The 10,699-nt window shown below is 41.8% G+C and overlaps 1 pseudogene; it reads left to right on the plus strand.

The window, feature by feature from the left end:
* Positions 1 to 944: 944 nt before the first annotated feature.
* Positions 945 to 1,238, plus strand: LOC144236335 (short coiled-coil protein B pseudogene; annotated as a pseudogene).
* Positions 1,239 to 10,699: the final 9,461 nt, after the last annotated feature.

Here is a 10,699-nt window from a genome sequence, read left to right on the forward strand (position 1 = left end):
AAGAAATCCATACTGGGCAATCAGCTCACAAGCCAAGTAATGCCAGCAATGTGAACGTCAGGATTATACCGCAAACCTATAGATCAGTGGCTTAAACAATATAAGGTTTTGTGAGCCTGTTTGTTTTGTCTCCCACATAAAAATAGTCCAAAGGTTGACAATCCATGGCTAAATGCTGGTTCTGTGACATCACCAGTGAGCCTGACTGCTTCTAGCTTTCTGTTCCCTGCCCATGGCATCCATCCATGGCTACAGAATGGCTGCTACAGCTGCCATCCGTGTTTCTGGCTGCAAGAAGGGAGAGCAAAGGGCAGACACAGTGACTTCAGCTTAAATCTCATTAACCACTCCTATCCACAAGGGAGATTGGGAAATGCAATTTTTCAGCTGGGTACCTTGTTGCCTTCCAAAAATTGAGATACTGAGGAAGAAAGAGGAAATGGGTGTTAGGTGGTTCATTATTGCCACTGCATCACAAGGAATCTAATAAACTGCACACACCTACAGGCAAGTTTTAGAGGCCAGTGAGTCTAGACTGAGTGAATTCTTATTATCCCCCTCACCACTCACTGCCATCATCACAGACATCACCACTCTCCTCAATAATCCTGACTAGCTGGCAGAAGTCCATAGACTGAGGTTGAACTTATGTTAGCAGCAAGATGTTTTGCCACCACTTCTTCCTGGGTCTACTCTGCATCTTGCAGAGCCAGTTATCTTAATCCTAGCCCTGGCAAGTGGTTGTCTTAGAATTTGAGAGCATTATGCTCCCTGATACTCAAAGGGGACACTGAGGATGTTTCTTTTCTCTCTGTTGTACCCTTTATTAAGGACACCCTGACTGCTGAAAAGCAGTGATTAGATCCCTCCCACTTCCACCACCACCAATAGCAGACCATTCATCAAGGGTTTTGTATCCACGCCCAAGTTTGTCACAGGAGAGAATGAATGCCAACACAGATGCAGTTGATGCCAAAAATCAGGTGAAACTGGAGGAAAAAACACAATTTAGTAATGAGGTGTTAGAACTTCAGCATACACTTGAAGATCTCTCCACAAGAGTAGATGCAGTTAAGGAAGAAAATAGGAAGCTAAAATCAGAAAACCAAGTTCTTGGACAATATATAGAAAACCTCATGTCAGCTTCTAGTGTTTTTCAAATGATTGACACAAAAAGCAAAAGAAAGCAAGGGACTGACAACCCTTCTGTTTTATGGAATTACCACTGTTTCCTTTAACATGTGGATAGATTAAAAAAGTCATAGTACTTGTGCTTGTGTATTGACTATTTATGAAGATAATGTCAGATCTAGGCAAAATTAAGAGCATAACAGAAGACTTTCATGAATTTGTGTGATATATGTTAGTCTGCAAAAACATGCAAATCTATTGTAGAGACTTTATAATTAGAAATGCATGTATGTATAAAATTAGAAAGTGAATGTCTTATCAAACTTGCTTTGATTTATAGGTTTATCACTGTCTTTTATTATAGGCATAGTAAGAGAAACAAGAAAATAACCACCGTGTTGTGAAAAGTGACCAAAATCATGTACTGAATGCCCAGCTTTATGTAACCTCTCTACCATGTTGTGTCTCATCTCCAATTGGCTTCTTCCTTCCCATTTCCTTTTACCTAAGAAAAAAATTGGTTTCACAAAGTAAATTTAATATTTAATTATCTATGAGAGTAACCTGAGCTTGAACTATTGAAACTTAACCAAAATAAGACACATTCACAGTTAGGGCTTATCATAGTAATAAGATTGTTGGTTTCTCTTTAATCAACTGAAAACAGAGCCATAATGAAGATTCCTTTGCAAATGAATTATCACATTGGAAAGGTTTGTTGTTAAAAACTTCCTTTTGCACAAAATAACTCACTTTGTATCTGCAAAGATGAGCTCTAGTTATACGTTTGAAATAAGAAATTTTGAGAAAAAATGGAAATAGGATGGGAAAAGTACTTGGCATACGGTAGTAACCAACTCCAAATGTTTTTACTCTAGAATTGTGTGAACTCTGGAACAGACAAGATCTTTTGGGGAATATATATAAGAAAGTAGACGAAATATGACTAACCTTACATCAACCATATTTACAAGTGACAAATAGTTTAGTCTCAAGGTTTATTTGTAGCACCCAGCAGATCAACTTTTGCAAAAGCCCTCTAGAGTGTATTGGTATCAGAACTGTGAATAAAATGAGCAAGTTTTGTATGCATACTAGCTGACACTTTCTCAGCATTTTATATCACTACTTCTCCTAGAATTTGCTGTTAACCTAAGTACTTGGTTTGCAGAGATTAGTCACTTTTTGGCAGCTTGTAAAAATTTAGTTTGTAGATTCCATTTGGTAAGAAATTTAGTTCTAAGAAATTCAGAGACCATGCTGAAATGTTAAGTAGGACAAAGGCATCTGGGTGGCTCAGTTGGTTAGGCGTCCAACTCTTGATCTCGGCTCAGGTCATGATCTCACAGTTCCTGAGATGGAGCCCTGTGTCAGACTCTGCACTGGCAGGATGGAGCTTGCTTGGGATTCTCTCTCTCCCTCTCTCTCCCCCTCTCTCCTTGCCCCACCTCATCTCTCTCTCTCTCTTTCTCTCTCTCAAAAATAAACTTTAAAAAATGTTAAATACAACAAGAGAGCCACTAAATAGTTTTGGCTATTATATTTGAGCTACTTTTAATCATGGAATAATCTTATGTTTGTATTGGTATAAGATTCGATGAAGGATTTTAGTTGTATGAATATAATAGTTATACTGCAAACATCTTGCTTCCCTTTGGTGACCTGATTTACAAACATTTAAAATTGTTTTCAACTTTGCTTTGCTATTTAATAAAAAACTGTTCCAGAGGGGAGAAGAAAAAGAAAGAAAGAAAGTAAAAAACATGATTAAGTACCACTATGTATCAGGCACTGTGCTTAGTATGGAGTTAACAAAGACCAACAGCATTTCTTTTTTTTTTTTTTTTTACAAATAGTTTATTGTCAAATTAGTTTCCACATAACACTCAGTGCTCATCCCCACAAGTGTCCTCCTCCATGCCCATCCCCCTCCCCCCCACATCCATCAGTCCTCAGTTTTTGTCAGCATTCAAGAGTCTCTCATGGTTTGCCTCTCTCCCTTTCCCCCACCATTTCCGCCCTTCTTCTCCCGCTTGTTCCTCCGTCAAGTTCCTCCTAATCCTCCTATACGTGCAAACATATGATATTTGTCCTTCTCTGCCTGACTTATTTCGCTCAGCATAACACCCTCAAGGTCCATCCATGTTGCTACACATGGCCAGATTTCATTGTTTCTCATTGCCATGTAGTATTCCATGGTATAGCATTTCTTTTCTTGAGAATTCAGAGACTAGTGGAAACAAGCAAGTACACAAAGAAATTAGTGTGATCCAGAACCACTGCAGGAGGGGTGTGAGGGAGACCCAGGGACACCAAGAGTCCCTGACTGCACACCATTTGCCTTAGTCCCCTGGGGCTGCATTAACAGAATACAACAGACTGGGTGGCTTATAAACAACAAAATTTATTTCTCAGTTTTGAAGGCTGAAAGTCCAAGATCAAGGTGCCAGCAGATTTGGTATCTGGTGAGAGCCTGTTTCCTTGTCCATAGATAGCTGTCTTCTCCCTGAGTCTTCCCATAACAGAAAGGACAAAGGATCTCTGGGGAGTCTCTTTTTTAAGGGTTCCACCCTCATGATCCAATCACTTCCCAAAAGCCTCTTCCAAATATTATCACTTTGGGAACTAGGATTTCAGCATATGAATTTGGGGGACGCTAACATTCAGATCATGGCACTGATGGATCCCAAGCTTTAGAACACATAAGAGCATATGGGCAGCTTATCAAAGTGTAAGTGCCTATGTACTGTCACAGGGCTTCCAATATTATATATCTGAAATTTAGACCTCCAGATTTGCCTGGTAATCTACTCTCTTTCTTCCCACAAAATGCCAGATAATGCTGGCACAGTAGTGCATCCCACTTTGAGAAATTCTGCTCTAAGGGATGAGGTGAGATGAATATGCCAGAGCAAGAAGGGTCAGAGGCAATCATTTGTGAACTAAAAAGCAAGGAATTCTGATGGAGGGGATGACTCTGGTGCAAAAGCCTGCCAGGGTCTGGGTTGTCTAAAAGAAATAAGATGTGGGGGCGCCTGGGTGGCTCAGTCAGTTAAGTGTCCGACTTTGGCTCAGGTCATGATCTCACAGTTCGTGGGTTCAAGCCCCTCATTGGGCTCTGTGCTGACAGCTCAGAGCCTGGAGCCTGCGTCGGATTCTGTGTCTCCCTCCTTCTGTGCCCCTCCCCCACTCATGCTCTGTCTCTCTCTGTCTCAAAAATAAATAAACTATTGAACACATTTTTAAAGAAATAAGACGCGGACTAGAATATGAGTCTGGAGGGTCTCAGGAGGTGCCAGAGCTACAAAGATGTTGAAATTAGACTATATTCATAGCACTCATACAACAAGAGTTAAACAATTTCCTTCTGGAAGGCAAAGCTATCAGTTGGGGAACTGGGTTTCCCAATGAAGGGCTGGCAAGAACCACCGTGCACTTGAATTGGTCTAGATTGACCATAAATGTCTCTCAGGTCCCGTGCTCTGCCTTTTGTCCCCTCCGCACGCCTGCCTCGGCTGTCCTGTCACCACTCCTGGCGTTTTGCTCCTCTGAGAGTTGGCCTGTTCTGTTGTGAGTCTTTGGCTTAGCTACCTTCCAGTTTCCATTTTTGTTTCTAGTGCCTGATAATTTAACATCTAACAATTTTCTCAATTTTGTCCTGGCTGCCTCTGGCAAGCCAGATTAACCTGTTTGACAGTGAAAATGAGGGTTGTCCTCTCCATGGAGCCAACAAGGAGGCATTAGATCCCCAGCCTGAACCAGTAATTGCTTATCACTCTACTCCTGCTGTCTCATTGCCAAGCCAGTAGAGTGGATCAGTGTTCCTCCAACCGGGGTACACACTTTCTGGGAGATTTGAAGACTTTCCAAATGATACTCGGGCAAGGATAGTTATAAGGGCATCAGAGTCCACCGGTATTATTTGCTAATACTGATCTGCTTGAAATGAGCCTATGCTTAGAATATACCTTTCTCACTTTAGAAAAGAAAGACATATCCCTTGCACATCCCAAATCTTGTTTTGGTTCTCTGCTGCAGAAGGGTTCCTGAAACAATGGGATAAATTAACATTAATGATAAACCAAGTCCCTTAAGCTCATAAGGCTTTCTGTCCTTCCCTGTCTTATACATACTTCTGCAAGAAGGGCATGTTGGCCCATGAGTCTCATAATTCAGAATATCCAAAGCAGCACAAGCTTTTGATGTTGATCCTTTAAAATGTAATTTTTGCAGGATTATTGGATTTTCCAAAATATGATAAATCAAACACACAAACAAAAATTTCATCTGGTATCTTTCAGATATAGTGTGCTTTATTCAGGAAAGTAATGAAAATTTGTTTTATCCAATAACAAAAAATATTTATTCAAATTCTAGTCAATCTTCATTTTATTTCAGTATATAAACTAGTTAACATTTCCTATCTCTTATTAATAGAAATAAGCTTATTTTTAAAATGTGTGGAGATACCTGGGTGGTTCAGTTGGATAAGCATCTGACTCTGGCTCAGCTCATGATCTCACAGCTTGTGGGTTTGAGCCCTGCATCCGGCTCTGTGCTGACAGCTTGGATTCTGGAGCCTGCTTCAGATTCTGTGTCTCCCTCTCTCTCTGCCTCTCCCCTCCCCCCAAATAAATAAACATTTAAAAAATTAAAAGCATGTGAAAAATTTTTGATGTCAACTTAAAAATGTATAAATGAGCACATAGGTTTTCAAAATTCTTTTACAAGGTATGTAAGCCAATGCTTGAAGACACTGGAGTAGGACTTTTGCCATCAAGGATCATTCCTGTTTTTATTATATTTCCAGGTGTGCTGAGTTTCTGCTGTGTGCCAGGCACAGTGAAACTTTTTTGAAATAACTGTGTCTCTCTATGCCCAAGAAAATGCTCAGTCTCCTGGTGGTGGGTTACCTGGTCTCAAAGAGCTCTGTTGTCAGCCTTCCACACTGAGAAATATGTGCATCAAACTCCAGGACCAGGGGTTGTGACTCACACAGAAGGTCGTCCTGAGAAGGTGGCAGGAACCCAGTCACATACCTGGAGCCTCATCTGCTCTGGTGTCCAGGCGCATGCAAGAAATGTCAACACAAGATGAGCTGTATTTGAGTGCTGTGGTCTCCAGGGTGTGTGTGTGTTCCCCTGGAGTGTGCCAGGGATCCAGAGAGCCAGGACACAACAGGGCACACATGAAGTTCACAAGTAATGATGGGATGTGCATGCACGTCGGGAGTGGTGCTCCCATGTGTCATCCCACAGGTACATGAGATGCAGAAGATGTGGATCCAGCCCACAAGTCAGCTGTAGATCAATGTGGGGCTCATCCACCAAGCCACCATGGAGGAAGCTGGGCTTCAGAGGAACTTTGAATGATGGATAAGATGTGCATAATTGGGGAGAAACATAAGTCAGGCAGACATTTATCGAGCAGCTGGCCTGTGCTCAGCTCTGCCCAGAACCCTGAGGAGTTGGAGGAAGTGGATACAAATTTGATAAGGGAGTTCAGACACAACAAGGGAGTCAAGGAACAAACGCTGGGAACATTCAGGTCTCACTTCAAGGAAGTATGTGATTAAGGCCTTAAGGCCTGTGTCCCTGGTGCAGCGAGCACCCAAAGAATTTGGAAGTGTATCCCACAGTGGATCTGATGAGTTAGGGACGAGGAGTGGCCCTGTATGGCAGAATAAGCTGAGGAGGGCTAGGAAGGGTAAACAGGATGTGGACTGCTGGAGAGAGGGAGGGGTATTCCAGGTAGAGAAAACAATAGGGGCCTGGGCTTGACATTGAACTGCCCTGCTGTGTTGAACAAACAGTGAATGGCTATGAAATGCCAAAATACAGGGCCAGCCTGGCTGCTAAAAAACAGTTACTCCTTCAGTGTGCACACATTCTCGAAGCACCTACTTACCAGATACTGCAGGTACCCAGTGAGGAAGACTGCTCAGATGTGACCCTCACAAAGGGATGGTGAGGAGGGCTGGGAAGAAGAGGTCAGATCACGGAGAAGCAGGTCCAATCAGGTCTGGGAAACATGAAGATCTGGGAACTTCAGGGCACATGTGTGGGGTGAGAGGAGATTTGGAAAGTAGGATTATGGAAGAATTGAGAGGGTCTCGCTCAAAAGCCAAGGAGAAGCAACTAGTCTTTATTCCCAATGCATTTCACATTGTGAAGCATGAACCTCTTACCTGCTCTTCACTAGGGAAACGGCTTATTGCTGTTTAGGCCCCATGAGGATTCATGTAATGGCAGCATGCAAGACAGGTTTGGACAGAGAGGGAGTGAAAAGCAGGGAGCAGTTAGGGAAATGTTACACAGCCTGTATTATTCAGTTCCAGGCCCTCGGGGAAGACAAATGCATCCGTTCAGCTGATTTAAGAAAAGATTTACACCACAGCTGCATAGACTCACCTCATTGTCACTACTCACACTCTTCTAAGGGAGAGCTTTGTGTTCCCATGGTGAGGGAGGGATTGGGGGTGAATAAATATATATAAATTTTGAAATATATATAAATTTTGATGGAAAGCAAATAGACAATCTTATCATTCTGAAAATATGATCCGATTTTCCAAAATTTGTTTCAAACTATCATCAGCTTCCTTCCCTTTGTGTTCTTTTTGCTTTCTTTTTAAAAATGTTAGAGTTCTTGGGGCACCTGTATGGCTCAGTCGGGTAAGCAGCCAACTTTTGATTTCTGTTCAGGCCATAATCTCACAGTCTGTGACTTTGAGGCCCGTGTAGGGGTCTGCAATAACAGCACGGAGCCTGCTTAGGATTCTCTCTCTTCCCCTCTCTCTGTCCCTCTTCCACTTGCTCTCTCTCTGTCTCAAAATGAATAAGTAAACATTAAAAACATTTTTTTAATGTTAAAGTTCTTGTGTTAGTGTGATTCGTGTATTACTAGGGACCCTGACTGCAATCACGGCTGTTAGATTCTTGCCCCATTAGTGAAGTAAGGCTCAACAGCACAGAGAGGAAATGAAGAAACAGGGTCAAGTCTTCAACTGCCCAGTAATCAGACAATAACCCCAGACCATTTGGTCTCATTCCAGTCAGGCCCTTAGAAAGCGAATGTGTTTCTGCGGGGCTGTTTCCAGGGCTCTCCGTTACAGGCAACATCTGGGATGTGTGTGTAAGCCATCTTCACAAGGCCAGGCCAAGTGCGAGGAGGGGGGTGGGAGGGTGGGGGAGGCGGTGGCCGCTGGCTGAGCTCTGCACACAGACTGCAGCCAGCATACCGGGGGGCTTGCAGAGATCCCTGCTCTGGATGGCAGAACCCTGTGTGCTGACGGATTTGTTCTTGCATGATTTGGAACAGTTAGTCATGTGGGTCTGTGGCTCGTGCCAGGAAGACTGATGATGCAGGCTTGATGGCTGGGACTTGTGAATGGGTCAGTTAGACTTGCACAGAGGCAAACTTTGTTCTCTTCACTAGCTGCACCCCCAGCTTGGCCAGCACACGACAAATGGCAACCAGGTGACGGGAGTGGCGTTCTCCTTGGGGAAACCAGCTGTGAGCTCATGCTCTTGGAGGGCGGGTCAGGAATGTCATCCTCACCCATGAAGAACAGTTTATTGTTGCAAACACCCCATGTGTAATAGCTTCAGTTGCCCTCCCAGAAGCCATGCTGTAAATATAAAATGCAATCTTATTTTCACGTTAGGCGGGCAACAAGATACATCAGGTTGATCAAAGGCTTGGACACAGAAAGAGCCAAGATTTGCTTCCCAGCTTTGTGGCAGAGAATCTGTACTTGACTTGAAAAAATACTTAAGGCCAAGGGAGAGTTGATGTGAATCATTTACACCAGAGGCTCAAGGAAGCAGATGGGGTACAACCATAGCCCTTTCCCCATTTGTACTCAAGCAAACAGAAACTATTTCTACAAATGAGAGTCTTGAAGCCTGAGATGTTGGAAAACAAATGTTCACCAGTAACCTTTGAAATACTCATGGCTGTCGAAGCAGTGTTTCTGTCTCTCTTACAACTACCTTAGATTTAACAAGCCACCTGAACAGTTTCCTTTTCCTTTTAGATGTTTAAAAATGTGCATACAATACGCAGCCATGACACTTTTCTTTCAAATGGTTCTCCATCTATCTGCAGGAAGGAGAAGATATGAAATTGTTGCAGATCCAGATGATCTGGCTTTCTCTTCATTTGGCTAAGAATGAGACACAGCCAATTCTCAGTCGTCATGCATGCAAGGTATACCCCTCACCTAAGCCAGCATCACTCTTTCCTTAAAAAGCCTCTAAGCTGCTGCAGTAAAAGCAGTGTGCTTTCAGGCTACAGTTTTAACATTTTTTACTTTTAAAGGTCATCAACCATAGTGAAGATGCATTATTTTTACTTGTTTTACTGGTGCCTATAATTCTTTCAATGACATTTCCTATTCCATCTCCAAAGTGGAGGCCAACCTGTGATCTACCTCATATAGATACATCATTCTGGACTCAATCCTGAGAGGGTGGGGAAAAGAAGGAAGTACAGAAGGGACAAAGACAATATGAAAGCAAAAAAAAAATTAGTCCTAGGAATCATTAACATGCTATTTTTATTACCTAAATACCTTCCAAATTCTTGGATGCTCATTTTGAAATAAAAATAGTTATATCAAAACATCAACAAAAATATTTATAGCCAATGTACCTAAAGATTAATATTCTTAATGAATTTGAAAAAAAACACTTTAGCTGATAGTCATCAACTTTTTGAACTACAAAAAAAAATGTCAATTGCACATGGCTCAACTAAATACTAAAGCTTTAACAGATAACTGGGCCAAGATTATTAGTGGAATGCACAAATGACTTAAAACATAAAAAAATGTGTAACCCTATTAATAACCAAAAAATGCAAATAAAAAGAAAAACTAATCTATTTTCAGTGATCATAAATAACAGGTATGCTTAGCAAGTCTGACTGTCCAGTGCTCGGTATAAAGAAACAAGAAAGATGCTCGAGAGAACTCAATCGAGAACACTCAAATTGGCACAACCTTTTTGGAGAGCAAATTGGCAATAATGTAACAAAAATATGTTTGTTTTTTTTGTTTGTTTGTGTTCTTATTTCTGAGAGAGAGAGAGAGCGAGCATGAGCAGGGGAGGGTAAGAGAAAGAGGGAGATACAGAATCTGAAACAGGCTCCAGGCTCTGAGCTGGTTGTCAGCAGGGCTCGAACCCACAAACCATGAGATCATGACCTGAGCTGAAGTTGGACGCTTAACCAACTGAGCCACCCAGGCGCCTCATGTTTGTTTGTTTTTTAACGTTCAAATCTTAGTTCTAGTAATTCCAGTTCCGTGAATTTATTTAGGGGGTGGAAATGTTCTGTCCAAAGATGTACACTGTGGTATTTATAACAGTAAAAATGTGGAAGTAAACTCCATGTCCAAGAATAGGAAATTAAGCAGTAATTAGAAGCATGGAAAGTAGCATCCAACAAACTTGACTCTAACTCCCTCTTTGGCTATTTAATCACTGTGTGATAGACACATCACTAAAACTCAGCCTCAATATTTTTAAATTTTTTTTTTTTTAGTGTTTTATTTATTTCTAGGAGA

Source organism: Crocuta crocuta, unplaced genomic scaffold (assembly GCF_008692635.1).
Source record: "Crocuta crocuta isolate KB4526 unplaced genomic scaffold, BGI_CrCroc_1.0 scaffold24, whole genome shotgun sequence".
NCBI lineage: Eukaryota > Metazoa > Chordata > Mammalia > Carnivora > Hyaenidae > Crocuta > Crocuta crocuta.